At 44.9% G+C, this 21,272-nt stretch overlaps 1 protein-coding gene across 4 annotated transcripts in view; it reads right to left on the reverse strand.

Annotated features, from left to right (window-relative positions):
• Window positions 1-21,272, reverse strand: part of BAZ1A (bromodomain adjacent to zinc finger domain 1A) — a 762,668-nt gene that overhangs the window by 393,901 nt on the left and 347,495 nt on the right. The window lies entirely within an intron of this gene.

Consider the following 21,272-nt stretch of genomic DNA (forward strand, 5'->3'; position numbering starts at 1 on the left):
CCCTAGAACATTCGTAAAAATTCTTGGAGCAGTAGCTGGACCAAACGGAAGTGCAATGAACTGAAAGTGCTGGTCCAGGAAGGCAAACCTGAGGAACTGGAAGTGTACCCTGTGGATTGGAAAGTGAAGGAATGCCCCTTCAGATCTATAGTGGTCATAAACTGCCCTTCCTGCCCTGTGGGACCACGAAAAAGTTTGAATAGTATATTAAACTTCTCTCTGCGATAGGCACTGGGAGAATGACTCCAAAGGAGGACAGATCGCTAACGCACTCCAGAAAGGTTTCCCTCTTTCCTAACAGGTTGAGAGGATGAATCTGCCCCTGGGTGGATGAGATTTGAAACCTAGCTTGTAACCCTGAGCTATGACCTCCAGGACCCAAGGATCCTGCATGTCCCTGAACTAAGCCTCTGAAAGAGCGACCGTCTGCCCCCTACACAAACCAAAATAGGACAGAGGGCTGCCCCTCATGCAGACTTAGTCTCAGCAGGCTTCTTGCTCTGCTTGGATCTATTCCAGGACTGAGCCGGCTTCCAAGAACTCTTGGTTTGCTCTGGCTTAGTGGAGGCCTCTGACGCTGGGCTTTTATCAGAACTATAAAAAAAACAAAAATATTAACTTTGTCCCTTAGATTTGTTTTTATCTTACAGGATGAAGGCACCATTGACACTTAAAACCGTGGAGATAGTCAAAAACTCTTTCCCGTAAAGGAGAGGGAAAGAGACTAGACTTAGAAATTATATCTGTCAGAGCGCCTACGGGCCTGAACAGAAACCCTGAAGTCTTAGCCATAGGATAATTAATCTGCGTAATAACAGCACAGATAAAAGAATTAGTAACCCAGAATGCCTTAATTCTTTTCTGAAAAATGTCGAGGGAACCTCCACCCTGATCATTTTCGCAAAGGAGACGCACCAAAAGGTAGCCGCTCCAGCCACCAGTAAAGCAAATATCCCATAGGTTGAAACATCCTCTTTAACAGAGTTTCCATCCTTATATCTGGTGGCTCTATTAACAAACTATCCTCACACGAGCTAGTATTACGTTTGGCAAGCGTAAAAATAGCGACAAGGGGATGGGAAAATGAAAACCCACCCACAGAGAGACCGGAGACGGCGGGAAGAGGAATCTAATCCTGTCCCACTCGTCCTTAATAATGAATGACATCAAATATAGGACCCAGAGGTTGGTCTGGCAGCTCGGCCTTTGGAACCTCTAATGTAGTCAAAACCCCCTCTAGTATTACGTTTGGCAAGCGTAAAAATAGCGCCAAGGGGATGGGAAAATGAAAACCCACCCACAGAGAGACCGGAGACGGCGGGAAGAGGAATCTAATCCTGTCCCACTCGTCCTTAATAATCAATGACTTAAAATTTAGGACCCAGAGGTTGGTCTGGCAGCTCGGCCTTTGGAACCTCTAATGTAGTCAAAACCTCCCTTAGTAGAAAGTGTAAATGTTCTGTCCTAAATCTAAAAACTGGATCCTCCACAGTCGGAGGATTATAGGCAGCAGACTCCAACCCTGAAAGTTCATACTCTGTATCAGAGAGAACCTCATCCACGGATAACTGATTAGATATATCCGACAAATTACATGATGCCACCTGGGCAGAAGTGCAATATTTAACCTTTCGCTTGCGCTTCGCAGAGCGAGGTTAAGCCCTAATGGCCGCAGACACCGCCGTATGAAGGTCTCCTCCAAATGAAGGATTAGCAGTGCAATGGGAAGCTGCTTGTGTATAAAAAGATGCAAGTAGGGTGTGCACCTCACTGGACGAGGACTCCTCAGAGGTGGGAGGCTCAGTGGTATCAAAAATGTCAACCTTATTTGATATAATCCCCTTATCAAGGCATATGGAACATAACTGAGAGGGCTTATATCCCAGAGCTCCCTCACAATATAAACAGACTTACTGTATTATATATTATATTTTAAATAAAACAAAAAACTGCACCTTTATACCCCCATTGGCTGGGGCACTCCCCACCTCCTATGACCCAGAGAGAACAGAGATAAAACACCTCTCCGTAACTCGGTCAAGAGAAAGGAAATGGAAGTCTTGACCATTCGGGTCACATGGCGCACAATGCAGGACCGTCCCTGCTATAAGAAAAAGCATGCCAAGCTTTTAAGCTGCACAACCTTCAAAGTGAAAGTGAAACCTGTATGTTCCATCTCAGCCTATGAGCCCATAAACATCTCACACATAAAGCAGCATAAAATTAAATAAAGAATATATGATTAAAACAAACTTTTCATAATCCCCCCTCAGGAGATATTAACCCTTAATTCCATATAGATAAAAAGAGCCACACTGTGACCCTGTCACGTTTGCAATATGTGTCCTTCAAGTTTGACAGATTGTAGCAGCGCTTCTGGCATGGACTTGAGTGAAGAAAGCAGGCAGCGAAACTCGTCAACGCCGATTGCTTAAAGAGCTGTTAATATGAGTCTGGATGGGTTCGCAGAAAGATTCTCCCTGCATCTCCACACCCTAACATTTGTCTATGCTCTCACTGAGAGGCTGAAACGACTACTTAAAACTCCAGTCCAATCTCGAAGAGTACTACCCTCCATAAAAGACTACTCAGAATTTTCCGACACTTCTCTGCCATCCTCCTGTGACAAAAGGAAAAGAATGATTGGGGGATTGGGGGAAGAGGGGAGTGGGGGAGGTATTTAAGCCTTTGGCTGGGGTGTCTGCCTCCACCTGGGGGCCAGGTTCTGTATTTCCCACAAGTAATGAATGTAGCTGTGGACTCTCGCTGCATTAAGGAAAGCAATGACATCTCAAGTTGATAGCAATAGGTGACTCTTTGTCCATATACCATCTCAAATGAAAAAAAAAAGAAATAACAAAATTCATGCTTACCTGATAAATTTCTTTCCGGATATGGAGAGTCCACAACGTCAATTACTAGTGGGAATATTACTCCTGGCCAGCAGGAGGAGAAAAAGAGCACTACAGCCAAAGCTGTTTAGTGTCACTAACCTACCCACAATCCCCAGTGATTCGACTGAAGGGAAATGGAAAAAGGAATAACACAAAGGTGCAGTGCTGCCTGAGGATTAGTCAAAAAAATTAACTGTCTTAAATTTAAGGGTGGGGTTGTGGACTCTCCATTTCCGGAAAGAAAGAAATTTATCAGGTAAGCATACATTTTGTTTTCTTTTCTAAGATATGGAGAGTCCACAACGTCATTCAATTACTAGTGGGAAATAATACCCAAGCTAGAGGACACAGATGACTAGGGGGGGGAGAACAAGACAGGCAGACCTAAACAGAAGGCACCACCGCTTGAAGAACCTTTCTCCCAAAAGAAGCCTCAGCCGTGACAAAAGTATAAAATTTGGAAAATTTTAAAAAAGTATGCATAGAAGACCAAGTTACAGCCTTGCAAATCTGTTCCACAGAAGCTTCATTTTTGAAAGCCCAAGAAAACTAAATAGCCCTAGTGTAATGAGCTGTTATTCTCTAAGGAGGCTGCTGACCAGCAGTCTCATAAGTAAAACGGATCATACTTCTCAACCAGAGAGAAAGAAGTAGCAGTAGCTTTCTGACCTTTACGCTTTCCAGCGAAACAGGACAGAAGAGTGACTAAAATCCTTAGTAAGTAGAATTTTAGAGCACGCTCAACATTCAGGTTGTGCAACAGACGTTCCTTATGAGAAGAAGGGTTAGGACACAGAGAAGGAACAATTTCTTGATTAATATTTCTATCCAAAACCACTTTAAGGAGAAATCCCAATTTAGTACGAAGAACCGCCTTATCCGCATGAAAGATAAGTTAAGGCGCATCACACTACAAAGCCGAGAGTTAAGAAAATCTCTGAACAGAAGAGATAGCTATAAGGAACAAAACATTCCAAGATAACATTTTAATATCTATGGAATGCAAGGTAAAGGCTCCAAAGGGGAGCAAAAGGTTTAAATATAGGCCTGATTCTGACCAGGGCCTGAAAAAAAGATTAGACATCTGGCACATCCGCCAGACGCTTGTGTAACAAAATAGATAAAGCAGAAATCTGACCTTTCAGAGGACTGACAATCCCTTCTCCAGACTTTCCTGGAGAAAAGGACAAAATCCTAGGAATCCTGACCCTACTTCAGGAGTAACCCTTGGATTCACACCAATAAAAGGTATTTATGTCATACCTTATGGTAAATCTTATGAGTAACAGGCTTGCGAGCCTGTAGCATGGTCTCAATAACCAACTCAGAAAACCCCCGCTTAGCCAGAACTAAGCATTCAATCTCCAAGCAGTCAGCTTCAGAGAAGCGAGATTAAGGTGAAAGAATGGACCCCGAGTTAGAAGGTCCTTCCTCAGAGGTAGCCTCCAAGGTGGAGAGAAGACATCTTCACTATGTCTGCGAGGACACGCAGGAGCTATATGAATTACCGATGCTCTCTCCTGTTTGATACAAGCAATGACTCGTGGAAGTAGAGCAAAATGGAGGAAACTGATATGCCAAACTGAAATCCCAAGGGACCGCCAGAGCAACTATCAGGACGGCCTGAGGATCTCTTGACCTTGACCCATACCTTGGAAGCTGGGCGTTCTGCCGAGACGCTATCAGATCCAACTCCGGCATCCCCCACTTGAGGGTTAACTTGGAGAACACCTCTGAATGGAGTTCCCACACCACCTGGAATGTGGATGGCAGACAAACAGCAATTGTAGGCTTCCGCCAACTGAGCAATCCGAGCCACCTCCTTCATGGCTAAGGAACTCCGAGTTCATCCCTGGTGGTTGATGTAAGCCACTGAGGTGATATTGTCCGACTGGAACCTGATAAACTGGGCTAAGAACAACTTCGGCCAAGCCATCAGAGCATTGTAAATTGCTTTCAACTCTAAGATGTTTATGGGAAGAGCCGACTCCTCCTGAGTCCATAGTCCCTGCGCCCTCAACGATTCCCAGACGGCTCCCAAACCCAGAAGGCTGGTGTCCGTGGTCACAATCACCCAGGAAAGTCTCCAGAAGCATGTGCCCGAGACAGATGCTCCTGACAAAGCCACCACGGAGGAGTGTCTCTCGTCGACTGATCTAAAACTGTTCTCTGAGACAGATCCGAACAGTCCCCGTTCTATTGCCTGAGCATATATAACTGCAGTGCTCTCAAATGGAATCGAGCAAAGGGAATGATATCAATGGAAGCAACCATCAGACCAATTATTTCCATACATTGAGCCACTGATGGCCGAACAGTAGACTGCAGAGAGGCGCAAGAGGACAGAATCTTGGATTTTCTGACCTCTGTCTGAAAAATTTTCATGGATAGAGTCTATTATAGTCCCTAAGAAAACTACCCTTCTAGCTGGAACGAGAGAACTCTTTTCCAGATTTACTTCCCATCCGTGGGAACGTAGAATAGACAAGATATCTGTATGAGAGTTTGCTTGTTTATAAAGATGGCGCCTGAACCAATATGTCATCCACTGCAATTCCCTGAGCTCTGACCACTGCCAATAGAGTCTCCAGCAACTTTGAGAAAATTCTGGGTGTTGTGGGAAGAGCCACAATCTGAAAGTGTTTATCTAGAAAGGTGAATCTCAGGAACTTGTGATGATCCCTGTGGATGGGAACATGAAGATATGCAGCCTTCAGGTCTATGGTCGTCATGAACTGACCCTCTAGTACCAAGGGAAGAATAGACCAAATGGTTTACATTTTGAAGGATGGTACCCTGAGAAACTTTAGACATTTCAGATCTAGAATAGGATGAAAAACAGAATTTATGTTTACCTGATAAATTTCTTTCTCCAACGGTGTGTCCGGTCCACGGCGTCATCCTTACTTGTGGGATATTCTCTTCCCCAACAGGAAATGGCAAAGAGCCCAGCAAAGCTGGTCACATGATCCCTCCTAGGCTCCGCCTACCCCAGTCATTCGACCGACGTTAAGGAGGAATATTTGCATAGGAGAAACCATATGGTACCGTGGTGACTGTAGTTAAAGAAAATAAAATATCAGACCTGATTAAAAAAACCAGGGCGGGCCGTGGACCGGACACACCGTTGGAGAAAGAAATTTATCAGGTAAACATAAATTCTGTTTTCTCCAACATAGGTGTGTCCGGTCCACGGCGTCATCCTTACTTGTGGGAACCAATACCAAAGCTTTAGGACACGGATGAAGGGAGGGAGCAAATCAGGTCACCTAAATGGAAGGCACCACGGCTTGCAAAACCTTTCTCCCAAAAATAGCCTCAGAAGAAGCAAAAGTATCAAACTTGTAAAATTTGGTAAAAGTGTGCAGTGAAGACCAAGTCGCTGCCCTACATATCTGATCAACAGAAGCCTCGTTCTTGAAGGCCCATGTGGAAGCCACAGCCCTAGTGGAATGAGCTGTGATTCTTTCGGGAGGCTGCCGTCCGGCAGTCTCGTAAGCCAATCTGATGATGCTTTTAATCCAAAAAGAGAGAGAGGTAGAAGTTGCTTTTTGACCTCTCCTTTTACCTGAATAAACAACAAACAAGGAAGATGTTTGTCTAAAATCCTTTGTAGCATCTAAATAGAATTTTAGAGCGCGAACAACATCCAAATTGTGCAACAAACGTTCCTTCTTTGAAACTGGCTTTGGACACAGAGAAGGTACGATAATCTCCTGGTTAATGTTTTTGTTAGAAACAACTTTTGGAAGAAAACCAGGTTTAGTACGTAAAACCACCTTATCTGCATGGAACACCAGATAAGGAGGAGAACACTGCAGAGCAGATAATTCTGAGACTCTTCTAGCAGAAGAAATCGCAACTAAAAACAAAACTTTCCAAGATAATAACTTAATATCAACGGAATGTAAGGGTTCAAACGGAACCCCCTGAAGAACTGAAAGAACTAAATTGAGACTCCAAGGAGGAGTCAAAGGTTTGTAAACAGGCTTGATTCTAACCAGAGCCTGAACAAAGGCTTGAACATCTGGCACAGCTGCCAGCTTTTTGTGAAGTAATACCGACAAGGCAGAAATCTGTCCCTTCAGGGAACTAGCAGATAATCCTTTGTCCAATCCTTCTTGAAGGAAGGATAGAATCCTAGGAATCTTAACCTTGTCCCAAGGGAATCCTTTAGATTCACACCAACAGATATATTTTTTCCAAATTTTGTGGTAAATCTTTCTAGTCACAGGCTTTCTGGCCTGAACAAGAGTATCGATAACAGAATCTGAGAATCCTCGCTTCGATAAAATCAAGCGTTCAATCTCCAAGCAGTCAGCTGGAGTGAAACCAGATTCGGATGTTCGAACGGACCCTGAACAAGAAGGTCTCGTCTCAAAGGTAGCTTCCAAGGTGGAGCCGATGACATATTCACCAGATCTGCATACCAAGTCCTGCGTGGCCACGCAGGAGCTATCAAGATCACCGACGCCCTCTCCTGCTTGATCCTGGCTATCAGCCTGGGGATGAGAGGAAATGGCGGGAACACATAAGCTAGTTTGAAGGTCCAAGGTGCTACTAGTGCATCCACTAGAGCCGCCTTGGGATCCCTGGATCTGGCCCCGTAGCAAGGAACTTTGAAGTTCTGACGAGAGGCCATCAGATCCATGTCTGGAATGCCCCACAGGTGAGTGACTTGGGCAAAGATTTCCGGATGGAGTTCCCACTCCCCCGGATGCAATGTCTGCCGACTCAGAAAATCCGCTTCCCAATTTTCCACTCCTGGGATGTGGATAGCAGACAGGTGGCAGGAGTGAGACTCCGCCCAAAGAATAATTTTGGTTACTTCTTCCATCGCTAGGGAACTTCTTGTTCCCCCCTGATGGTTGATGTACGCAACAGTCGTCATGTTGTCTGATTGAAACCGTATGAACCTGGTCCTCGCAAGCTGGGGCCAGGCCTGGAGAGCATTGAATATCGCTCTCAGTTCCAGAATATTTATCGGTAGAAGAGATTCTTCCCGAGACCAAAGACCCTGAGCTTTCAGGGATCCCCAGACCGCGCCCCAGCCTATCAGACTGGCGTCGGTCGTGACAATGACCCACTCTGGTCTGTGGAACATCATCCCTTGAGACAGATTGTCCAGGGACAGCCACCAACGGAGTGAGTCTCTGGTCCTCTGATTTACTTGTATCTTCGGAGACAAGTCTGTATAGTCCCCATTCCACTGACTGAGCATGCACAGTTGTAATGGTCTTAGATGAATGCGCGCAAAAGGAACTATGTCCATCGCCGCCACCATCAAACCGATCACTTCCATGCACTGAGCTATGGAAGGAAGAGGAACGGAATGAAGTATCCGACAAGAGTCCAGAAGCTTTGTTTTTCTGGCCTCTGTTAGAAAGATCCTCATTTCTAAGGAGTCTATAATTGTTCCCAAGAAGGGAACCCTTGTTGACGGGGATAGAGAACTCTTTTCCACGTTCACTTTCCAGCCGTGAGATCTGAGAAAGGCCAGGACAATGTCCGTGTGAGCCTTTGCTTGAGGAAGGGACGACGCTTGAATCAGAATGTCGTCCAGGTAAGGTACTACTGCAATGCCCCTTGGTCTTAGCACCGCTAGAAGGGACCCTAGTACCTTTGTGAAAATCCTTGGAGCAGTGGCTAATCCGAAAGGAAGCGCCACGAACTGGTAATGTTTGTCCAGGAATGCAAACCTTAGGAACCGATGATGTTCCTTGTGGATAGGAATATGTAGATACGCATCCTTTAAATCCACCGTGGTCATGAATTGACCTTCCTGGATGGAAGGAAGGATAGTTCGAATGGTTTCCATCTTGAACGATGGGACCTTGAGAAATTTGTTTAAGATCTTGAGATCTAGGATTGGTCTGAACGTTCCCTCTTTTTTGGGAACTATAAACAGATTGGAGTAGAACCCCATCCCTTGTTCTCTTAATGGAACAGGATGAATCACTCCCATCTTTAACAGGTCTTCTACACAATGTAAGAACGCCTGTCTTTTTATGTGGTCTGAAGACAACTGCGACCTGTGGAACCTCCCCCTTGGGGGAAGTCCCTTGAATTCCAGAAGATAACCCTGGGAGACTATTTCTAGCGCCCAAGGATCCAGAACATCTCTTGCCCAAGCCTGAGCGAAGAGAGAGAGTCTGCCCCCCACCAGATCCGGTCCCGGATCGGGGGCCAATATTTCATGCTGTCTTGGTAGCAGTGGCAGGTTTCTTGGCCTGCTTTCCCTTGTTCCAGCCTTGCATTGGTCTCCAAGCTGGCTTGGCCTGAGAAGTATTACCCTCTTGCTTAGAGGACGTAGCACCTTGGGCTGGTCCGTTTTTACGAAAGGGACGAAAATTAGGTCTATTTTTTGCCTTGAAAGGCCGATCCTGAGGAAGGGCGTGGCCCTTACCCCCAGTGATATCAGAGATAATCTCTTTCAAGTCAGGACCAAACAACGTTTTCCCCTTGAAAGGAATGTTTAGTAGCTTGTTCTTGGAAGACGCATCAGCCGACCAAGATTTCAACCAAAGCGCTCTGCGCGCCACAATAGCAAACCCAGAGTTCTTAGCCGCTAACTTAGCCAATTGCAAAGAGGCGTCTAGAGTGAAAGAATTAGCCAATTTGAGAGCATTGATTCTGTCCATAATCTCCTCATAAGGAGGAGAGTCACTATCGAGCACCTTAAGCAGTTCATCAAACCAGAAATATGCGGCAGTAGTGACAGGGACAATGCATGAAATGGGTTGTAGAAGGTAACCCTGCTGAACAAACATCTTTTTAAGCAAACCTTCTAATTTTTTATCCATAGGATCTTTGAAAGCACAACTATCCTCTATTGGAATAGTGGTGCGTTTGTTTAAAGTAGAAACCGCTCCCTCGACCTTGGGGACTGACTGCCATAAGTCCTTTCTGGGGTCGACCATAGGAAACAATTTTTTAAATATGGGGGGAGGGACGAAAGGAATACCGGGTCTTTCCCATTCTTTATTAACAATGTCCGCCACCCGCTTGGGTATAGGAAAAGCTTCTGGGAGCCCCGGCACCTCTAGGAACTTGTCCATTTTACATAGTTTCTCTGGGATGACTAAATTTTCACAATCATCCAGAGTGGATAATACCTCCTTAAGCAAAATGCGGAGATGTTCCAATTTAAATTTAAATGTAATCACATCAGATTCAGCCTGCTGAGAAATGTTCCCTAAATCAGTAATTTCTCCCTCAGACAAAACCTCCCTGGCCCCCTCAGATTGGGTTAGGGGCCCTTCAGAGATATTAATATCAGCGTCGTCATGCTCTTCAGTAACTAAAACAGAGCAGCCACGCTTACGCTGACAAGGGTTCATTTTGGCTAAAATGTTTTTGACAGAATTATCCATTACAGCCGTTAATTGTTGCATAGTAAGGAGTATTGGCGCGCTAGATGTACTAGGGGCCTCCTGAGTGGGCAAGACTCGTGTAGACGAAGGAGGGAATGATGCAGTACCATGCTTACTCCCCTCACTTGAGGAATCATCTTGGGCATCATTGTCATTATCACATAAATCACATTTATTTAAATGAATAGGAATTCTGGCTTCCCCACATTCAGAACACAGTCTATCTGGTAGTTCAGACATGTTAAACAGGCATAAACTTGATCAGAAAGTACAAAAAACGTTTTAAAATAAAACCGTTACTGTCACTTTAAATTTTAAACTGAACACACTTTATTACTGCAATTGCGAAAAAACATGAAGGAATTGTTCAAAATTCACCAAATTTTCACCACAGCGTCTTAAAGCCTTGAAAATATTGCACACCAATTTTGGAAGCTTTAACCCTTAAAATAACGGAACCGGAGCCGTTTTAAGCTTTAAACCCCTTTACAGTCCCTGGTATCTGCTTTGCTGAGACCCAACCAAACCCAAAGGGGAATACGATACCAAATGACGCCTTCAGAAGTCTTTTATAAGTATCAGAGCTCCTCTCACATGCGACTGCATGCCATGCCTCTCAAAAACAAGTGCGCAACACCGGCGCGAAAATGAGACTCTGCCTATGCTTGGGGAAAGCCCCTAAAGAATAAGGTGTCTAAAACAGTGCCTGCCGATATTATTATATCAAAATACCCAGATAAAATGATTCCTCAAGGCTAAATATGTGTTAATAATCAATCGATTTAGCCCAGAAAAAGTCTACAGTTTAAATAAGCCCTTGTGAAGCCCTTATTTACAATCGTAATAAACATGGCTTACCGGATCCCATAGGGAAAATGACAGCTTCCAGCATTACATCGTCTTGTTAGAATGTGTCATACCTCAAGCAGCAAGAGACTGCAAACTGTTCCCCCAACTGAAGTTAATTGCTCTCAACAGTCCTGTGTGGAACAGCCATGGATTTTAGTTACGGTTGCTAAAATCATTTTCCTCATACAAACAGAATTCTTCATCTCTTTTCTGTTTCTGAGTAAATAGTACGTACCAGCACTATTTGAAAATAACAAACTCTTGATTGAATAATGAAAAACTACAGTTAAACACTAAAAAACTCTAAGCCATCTCCGTGGAGATGTTGCCTGTACAACGGCAAAGAGAATGACTGGGGTAGGCGGAGCCTAGGAGGGATCATGTGACCAGCTTTGCTGGGCTCTTTGCCATTTCCTGTTGGGGAAGAGAATATCCCACAAGTAAGGATGACGCCGTGGACCGGACACACCTATGTTGGAGAAAGCACTGTCTTTTTTTGGGAACCACAAACAGGTTTGAGTAGAATTCCAGACCCTGCTCTTTAACCGAAACTGGCACTATCACTCCCAGGGACGAAAGGTCCTGAACACAGTTCAAGAATGCTTTATCTGGTCTGCAGATAATCTGGATAGAAGGAATCTACCCCTGGGGGAAAAGGTCTTGAATTCTATTCTGTAACCCTGAGATACTATGTCCACAGCCCAAGCATCTAGAACATCTCGTTTCCATGCCTAATAAAACAGAGAAAGTCTGCCCCCACTTGATCTGGTACCAGACCAGGGGGCAACACCTTCTTGCTGACTTAGACTCAGCTCCGGATTTCTTAGATTGCTTCCACTTGTTCCAAGACTGATTGGGCTTCCAAGAAAACTTGGGCTGTTCCTGCTTGGAAGAGGGAGAGGAAGACTTTCTTTTGAAGTTACGAAAGGAACGAAAATTACTTTGACGTCCCTTAGGTCTGTTCTTCTTGTCATGTGGAAGAAAAACAAAATTATGCTTACCTGATAATTTAATTTCCATCAAGGGGAGGAGAGTCCACTGCTTTATTCATTACTGTTGGGAATTAAGAACTTGGCCACCAGGAAGAGGCAAAGACACCCCAGCCAAAGGCTTAAATACCTCCTCCACTTCTCTCATCCCCCAGTCATTCTGCCGAGGGAATCAGGAACAGTAGGAGAAATATCAGGGTATAAATAGTGCCAGAAAACGATTAAATTTAGGTCTGCCCATCGGAGATACGGGCGGGAGCCGTGGACTCTCCTCCCCTCGATGGAAAACAAATTATGCTTAGCCTGATCATTTAATTTCCATCTAAAGCGGAGGAGAGTCCACAGCTTCATTCATTACTTTTGGGAAAAATATACCCAAGCTCTAGAGCCTGGTTTCTCAACAGCCGGGCCGTGGCCCAGTACCGGGCCGTGATAGCCCTGCTGGTGGGCCCTGACCTGTCATGCCCCCACTGCACACTGTTACCCCACTGCAAACCAGGTGCAGACTGAGACCAATCAAGGCCCCAGGAACACTGACCAAAATGTATTAAATGGTATGCAAATGTACATGGTAGCCTTCCTTCCCTGCCCCCAATAGGCCCTTCATCCTACAGAGCCAGGACCCCCCAACATTAAGGGCCAGAGAAAGGGCACCCAACCTCCAGGGCCAGACCCCACACTCCATGGCCCTCACAGCGACAGACCCCTGCCAGGGCCCCCACTAAACCCACACTTATTTGCTTAATTACTGATAGGGCAACTGAAAACTCCAGCTTAAGGAATGCACCAAGATCCATGGAGATACCATTTGTGGGGCCCCCTACTTGCTGGTCCCTCTGCCCAGGTCCTATTTGCCTGGCTGATCAGCCCGCCCCTGCTGCGCACTATATAGATAGATAGATAGATAGATATAAATATATATATATATATAAATAAAATACTGGGCCCCGGACATGTCTAGCTAAAATTTACCGGGCCTTGAGGTCACTTTGGTTGAGAACCACTGCTCTAGAGGACACTGAATGAAACCGGGAGGGTAAAAAAGGGGGACCCTAATCAGAGGGCCCCACAGCCTGCAAAACCTTTCTCCCAAAAACAGCCTATGCAGAAGCAAAAATGTCAAATTTGTAAAACTTTGTAAAAGTGTGTAAGGAGGACCAGGTAGCCGCCTTACAAATTTGCTCCATAGAGGCCTCATTCTTGAAGGCCAAGGACGGAGCAACACATCTTGTTGAATGAGGTGTGATCCTCTCAGGAGGCTTATGTCCCGCTGTCTCATAAACCAGGCGAATCAAACTCCTCAACCAAAAAGACAGAGAAGTAGCAGAGGCCCTTTGCTCCTTGCGCTTCCCAGAATACACCTCAAAGAGAGATGTAGACTGCATGAAATCCTTTGAAGCATGAAAATAAAACTTTAAGCCACGAACCACATCCAGGTTATGAAGTAACCTCTCCTTTGAAGGAGAAGGATTAGGACACAAAGAAGGAACAACTATTTCCTGATTGATGTTACGGTTAGACACCACCTTGAGAAGAAACCCCAACCCAGTGCGAAGTACAGCCTTAGCCGCATGAAACACCAGATAAGGAGGATCACTTTGCAAGGCAGCTAGTTCATATACTCTGCATGCCCATGCAATAGCCAACAGGAAGAGAACCTTCCAGGACAGGACCTTAAAGTGAAGGTAAACTTTACAAGGTTCGATTATTGCAAATGTAAATACATATAAAATGAAGGGTACTTTAAGTCATCAGTTTTGTTATTTTTATATATTTATCGAGTTATCAGCTTTTTTCTCTCCAATTCTAATCGTTAGACAAACAGCCGGTTTTTTTTTTTGGTAGTCTGGTCACGTTCTTCATTTAGCCAATAGTATGTCTGGCCGTTAGGCGGCCGTCATTTGACGTCATAACATTGATTGACGCTCTGCGCATGCGTCGGCTTTACTTCCTCCCCCTTCCAAGCCGGACTCGCTCCAGATTTCAGTCACGCAGGCGCAAATTGCATGTACGGCGCGGTGTGCGCATGCGCAAGTTGTCCGTCCATCGGGAACGCGCTTTTGAGTGAAAAACCCAGAAATACATGGAGGGAGGAGCGACCGGCCGAGAACGTAAATACAAACAGTTTGTTATACAATCATATATATGCAAATATTTTTAAAAAAAGTTAGCGATCTTACTATATACTAGATGGTTAATATAATAAAGCTTACAAAAACGCAAAACTTTACCTTCACTTTAAAGGGACAGTCTACACTAGAATTTTTATTGTTTAAAAATATAAATAATCCCTTTATTACCTATACCCCAGTTTTGCATAACCAACAGTGTTAAATAAATACACTTTTTACCTCAGTGATTATCCTGTATCTAAGCCTCTGCAATCTGCCCCCTTATTTCAGTTATTTTGACAGACATCCATTTTAGCCAATCAAAACTGGCTCACTGGAACTTCACATGCGTGAGCACATTGTTCTCTATATGACACACATGAACTAACCCCCTCTAGTGGTGAAAAACTGCCAAAATGCCCTGAGAGAAGAGGCGGACGTTAAGGGCTTAGAAATTAGCATATGAACCTCCTAGGTTTAGCTTTCAACTAAGAATACCAAGAGAACAACGCAAAACTGGTGATAAAAGTAAATTGAAAAAAACAGAATTTATGTTTACCTGATACATTTCTTTCCCCTACGGTGTGTCCGGTCCACAGCTTCATCCTTACTTGTGGGATATTCTCATTCCCTACAGGAAATGGCAAAGAGAGCACAACAGCAGAGCTGTCCATATAGCTCCCCCTCTAGCTCCGCCCCCCAGTCATTCGACCGACGGTCAGGAGAAAAAGGAGAACCATAGGGTGCAGTGGTGACTGTAGTGTACAAAAACAATTTTTTTTAAACCTGACTAAAAGCCAGGGCGGGCCGTGGACCGGACACACCGTAGGAGAAAGAAATTTATCAGGTAAACATAAATTCTGTTTTCTCCTATATTGGTGTGTCCGGTCCATGGCTTCATCCTTACTTGTGGGAACCAATACCAAAGCTTTAGGACACGGATGAAGGGAGGGAGCAAGTCAGGTAACCTAAACGGAAGGCACCACTGCTTGTAAAACCTTTCTCCCAAAAATAGCCTCTGAAGAAGCAGAAGTATCGAATTTGTAAAATTTGGCAAAAGTATGCAGAGAAGACCACGTCGCTGCCTTACAGATCTGTTCAACAGAAGCCTCATTCTTGAAGGCCCATGTGGAAGCCACAGCTCTAGTAGAATGAGCAGTAATTCGTTCAGGAGGCTGCCGTCCGGCAGTCTCATAAGCCAATCGGATGATGCTTTTTAACCAGAAGGAAAGAGAGGTAGCAGTAGCTTTCTGACCTCTCATCTTACCAGAATAGACAATAAACAATGAAGATGTCTGTCTGAAATCCTTTGTTGCTTCTAAATAGAATTTTAAAGCACGAACCACATCTAGATTGTGTAACAAACGTTCCTTTTTAGAAACTGGGTTAGGACACAGAGAAGGAACAACTATTTCCTGGTAAATATTCCTATTGGAAACCACCTTTGGAAGAAAACCAGGTTTGGTACGTAAAACGACCTTATCTGTATGGAACACCAGATAGGGTGAATTACACTGCAAAGCAGACAATTCAGAAACTCTTCTAGCAGAAGAAATAGCAACCAAAAACAAAACTTTCCAAGATAGTAACTTAATATCTATGGAATATAAAGGTTCAAACGGAACCCCTTGAAGAACTGAAAGAACTAAGTTTAGACTCCATGGAGGAGTCACAGGTCTGTAGACAGGCTTGATTCTGACTAACGCCTGTACGAACGCCTGAACATCTGGCACGGCTGCCAGACGATTGTGCAACAAGACAGACAGAGCAGATATCTGTCCTTTTAGAGAACTAGCTGACAGACCTTTCTCCAATCCCTCTTGGAGAAAGGAAAGTATCCTTGGAATCCTAATCTTACTCCATGAGTAACCCTTGGATTCGCACCAGCAAAGATATTTCCGCCATATCTTATGGTAAATTTTCCTGGTGACAGGCTTTCTAGCCTGGATCAGAGTATCTATAACTGATTTCGAAAACCCACGCTTGGCTAGAATCAAGCGTTCAATCTCCAAGCAGTCAGTTGCAGAGAAACTAGGTTTGGATGTTCAAATGGACCTTGTACTAGAAGGTCCTGTCTCAAAAGGTAGCTTCCATGGTGGAGCCGATGACATATTCACCAGGTCTGCATACCAAGTCCTGCATGGCCACGCAGGAGCTATTAGAATCACCGAAGCCTTCTCCTGTTTGATCCTGGCTACTAGCCTGGGGAGTAGCGGAAATGGTGGAAAGACATACGCTAGATTGAATGACCAAGGCGCCATCAATGCATCCACCAACGCCGCCTTGGGATCCCTGGACCTGGACCCGTAGCGTGGAACCTTGGAGTTCTGACGAGACGCCATCAGATCCAGATCTGGAATGCCCCATAGTTGAGTAAACTGGGCAAAGACCTCCGGGTGAAGTTCCCACTCCCCCGGATGGAAAGTCTGACGACTCAGATAATCCGCCTCCCAGTTGTCTACTCCTGGGATGTGAATTGCAGATAGATGGCAGGAGTGATCCTCCGCCCATTTGATGATCTTGGATACCTCTCTCATCGCCAAGGAACTCTTTGTTCCTCCCTGATGGTTGATGTAAGCTACAGTCGTCATGTTGTCCGACTGAAATCTTATGAATTTGACCCTTAAATGCCCAAACCGGAGCTGATAACAGCAATTAACCGGTTAATACACTACAGTCCTCTGCCACGTGAAGCTGCATGAACCTTCTGATGAAAGTAACTGCGCAACTGAGGCGCGAAAATGAGGCCTCCTCCCTCTGCATTCCAGAGTGAAGGGGCCTTTCTGACCAAAATAGGTGTCTAAACGGCTGCCAGGCGCAAATAACATACCCAAAAGTGTTTTAAAGTTTGAAAAAACACTTCAAAGTCACATAAACATGATAAAAAATAAACGACTTAGCCCACAATAGTGTCAACCAGCAGAGAGCCCAAATTATAAGCCTTAATTCTGATACGGAGTCTAAGAAAATGGCTTACCTATCCCAGAAGGGATAACCGACAGTCTTCTAGCATTACTTGGTCTTGTTAGAAAAGTGACTGATTATACCTGAAGCAGATAAGCCTGCAAACTGTTCCCCCTTGAAAGTTCTCTGGTTCAACAGTCCTGCGTGGGAACAGCAAACGATTTTAGTTACTGGTGCTAAAATCATACTCTTCTTTAACAGAAATCTTCTTCATTTTCTGTTGAAGAGTAAATAGTACAAACCGGCACTATTTTAAAATAAACTCTTGATAGAAGAAATAAAAAACTACAACTAACACCACATACTCTTTACCATCCCCGTGGAGATGCTACTTGTACAGAGCGGCAAAGAAAATGACTGGGGGGCGGAGCTATATGGACAGCTCTGCTGTTGTGCTCTCTTTGCCATTTCCTGTAGGGAATGAGAATATCCCACAAGTAAGGATGAAGCCGTGGACCGGACACACCAATGTAGGAGAAATTGTTTAAAATTACATTCTCTATCTGAATCATGAAAGTTTATTTTGGACTAGACTGTCCCCTTTAATGTCTATGGAATGCATAGGTTCAAACGGAACCCTCTGCAAAACCTGAAGGACTAAGTTTAAGCTCCAAGGCAGAGCCAACTGTCTAAAGACGGGCCTGATTATAGACAGAGCCTGAACAAAAGATTGGATGTCTGGGAGCTCAGCGAGTCTCCTATGCAACAAGATCGCTAATGCCGAAATCTGTCCCTTTAAGGAACTAGAGGCAAGACCCCTCTCCAAACCATCTTGGAGAAAGAACAGAATCATGGATACCTTCACCTTATGCCAAGGATATTCATGCTTCTCACACCAGTACAAGTCTTCCACACCTTATGGTAGATGCGATGAGTGACTGGCTTGCTTGCCTGAATTAGAGTATCAAACTTTCAGAAAAGCCTCTCTTGGCTAAGACTAGGCATTCAATCTCCATGCAGTCAGCCTCAGAGAATCTAGATTTCTATGTTAAAAGGGGCCCTGCATCAGCAGATCCCTGTGACAGGGTAACCTCCACAGCGGAGAGGATGACATCCCCACCAGATCCGCAAACCAGGTCCTCAGTGGCCACGAACGAGGAATCAGAATGGCCGAGGCCTGCTCCACTACACGAGGTAGAAGTGGTAACGGTGAAAAAATGTAAGCTAGGCTGAATCCCCAAGGAACCACTAAGGCATCTATTAGCCCTGCCTGGGGATCCCTGGACCTCGACCCGTATTCCAGGTAGCTTGCAATTCAGTCTGGACGCCAAGAGATCTATCTCAGACGTTCCCCATCTGAGACAAATATCCGCAAACACCTCGGGGTGGAGAGACCATTCCCCCGGATGGAAGTATTGTCTACTGAGAAAGTCCACTTCCCAGTTGTCCAGACCTGGAATGTGAATCGCCGAGAGCGAGCAGTCCGTACAGCAGACTCCGTACACTCCAGAATCAGAGACACCTTCCTCATTGCGAGAAAGCTCCTCGTACCACCCTGATGGTTGATGTAAGCCACCGTGGTAATGTTGGTCTCGAATTTGATTAAACTGACCGACCCTAGAGAAGGCCATTCCTTCAGAGTATTGTAAATTGCTTGTAGTTCCAGGATGTTGATCAGAAGGAGAGACTCCTCCCTTGACCACTCTCCTTGTGCCATCCTGGCACCCCAAACAGCTCCCCATTCTGTCAGACTGGCGTTCGTGGTAACAATCTCCCAGGACGGTCTCAAGAAGGATGTCCCCATAGACCGTTGCTCCGGACGAATCCACCAAGAGAGGGAGTTCCGAGTCCGAGCATCCATGGATATCAGTTGTGATAGATCTGAGTAATCGCCGTTCCACTGTCTCAACATGCACAATTGAAGAGGTATGAGATGGAACCTGGCGAATGGGATGACATCTATGCTTGAAACCATAAGACCTATCCCCTAACGGGCTTGTTGAGGACTGAAGAAGAAGACAGGTTGACGCAAGCTTCCTGCGTCGCTGATCTGTGAGAAATATCTTCATGGTCTATTATTGTGCCCATGATCTCCACCCTGTTGCTGGGAACCATAGAACTCTTTCCTGAGTTGATCTTCAAACCGTGAGATTGGAGCAAAAGAAGAAGAGCCCTCGAATGATCCTCTGCGAGGCTGAGCGACGGCGCCTGAACAAGGATGTCGTCCAGATAAGGTGCCACTGCAATGCCCCTGGATCTGGCCACTGCAAGCAGCGCCCCCAGAACCTTTGTGAAGACTCTCAGGGCCGTCGCTAGAGCAAAAGGAAGGGCCACAAACTGGAAGTGTTGGTCCAGAAACACAAATCTTAGGAACCTGAAGTGGTCCCTGTGAATTGGCACATGAAGGTAAGCGTCCAAGTCTACAGTTGTCATGAACTGTCCCTCTTGAACTAGGGGCAGAATAGATCTGACCGTTTCCATTTTGAACGATGGAGCACTCAGAAACTTGTTTAAACACTTGAGGTCCAGAATCGGGCGGAAACGTGCCCTCCCTTCTTTGGAACCACAAAGAGGTTGGAATAGTACCTTAGACCCCTTTCTGCTAGGGGTACTGGTACGATAACCCTGAGAGAGGAGAGATCTCTCACACACTCTAGAAAGGTCTCTCTCTTCTCTGGTCTTGAAGAGAGGTTTGACAGGAGGAGCCTGATTATAGGCTTAGGATGGAGAATTTGTGCTTTCTGCTGCGGCAGGTGCTTGCTACTCTGGAGGTTCAGGAAACTAAGATCCCGGAGGATCCTGCGATTCTTACGTTTGACAAGGTATACGAGGACAGGGTAGTAACTCAGACTTTCCCGGTTCCCGTTAAGATGGCAATTATTATTAAGAATGAATGGGAGCGATTAGGTTCATCCTTTTCCCCTTCTTTTAAAAAAAACAAGGTGCTAGGCTGTGACAAAGTCACGCAATATCTTTAGAGCCCAAAGGCCCCAAGGGTCCTATGACGAAAGCCAAAGAATGACTGGGGGATGAGGGAAGTGGGGGAGAAATTTAAAGTGAATGTCAATTTTGATGCTAAAATGCCCAGATTTTAAAAATTTGATGAAAAACTGGGGCATTTTCAAAATTTACATTTCACTCCTGTTGTGAAAAAAAAACTTACCATTTAAACTTGACAGCAGTTTCAGCTTCTTCCGGTCGTTGCAAGCCATTTCTGATGTCAGAAATGATGGATAGGTCATCCTCCAATCACGGCTTCCCCCCGGGGGAATCAGTGTTTGATTCAACGCTGTGATTGGAGGAAGCCGGATTCCTCATTTTAGACCCAGGAAGAGGCTTTGCGACTGGTGGAGGAAGCTGGAGCAGCTGTTAAGTTTAAAAGGTACGTTTTTTTTCATAACAGGAGTGAAATGTAAATTGATGAATTAAAGTGCCCTTAATCAAATTTTTAAAAACCGGGCACTTTAGCATCAAAATTGGCATTCACTTTAAGCCTTTGGCTGCGGTATCTTTGCCTGCTCCTGGTGGCCAGGTTCTGAATTCCCAAAAGTAATGAATGCAGCTGTGGACTCTTTCCATTTATGAAGAAAACCAGAGCAACAATCTCTGCAGGCAAATGCACTCTTCCAGGAGACTTAGAGGAACCGCAGGACACTGTATGGGACGCCACTAAGGCTTGGGACGTTTGAGGAGAAAGCTGTGGCATAGTCTGAACAGCACCATTAACAGAGGCAAAGAAAATGACTGGGGATTGTGGGTAGGGTAGTGACACTTAACAGCTTTAGCTGTGGTGCTCTTTGTCTCCTCCTGCTGGCCATGAGTGATATTCCCACTAGTAATTGATGATGCTGTGGACTCACAATGCATTAGGAAACAAAACAACCTTTTACCTTAGAATTAGCATTAAAAACAATTTCAACAGTTTTAAAATCTTGAGTTTCTTAAATTATGGTTTACCAAACAGATATGCAGACCTCCTGGTCCCCTTTTCTATATTGGGGAAAAGAAACAAGAACCTCCACAAATTATTGTTTACATGTCATTCAAATAGAAATTCAAATTCAAAGAAGTTATTAATCGAGAAAGTGGAAAAAAACAAGGCACTCTCTCTTTACCAAGTGGAATGGCTTGTTCAATACAAAAGAACCATTC

This window comes from Bombina bombina, chromosome 1 (assembly GCF_027579735.1).
Source record: "Bombina bombina isolate aBomBom1 chromosome 1, aBomBom1.pri, whole genome shotgun sequence".
Classification (NCBI taxonomy): domain Eukaryota; kingdom Metazoa; phylum Chordata; class Amphibia; order Anura; family Bombinatoridae; genus Bombina; species Bombina bombina.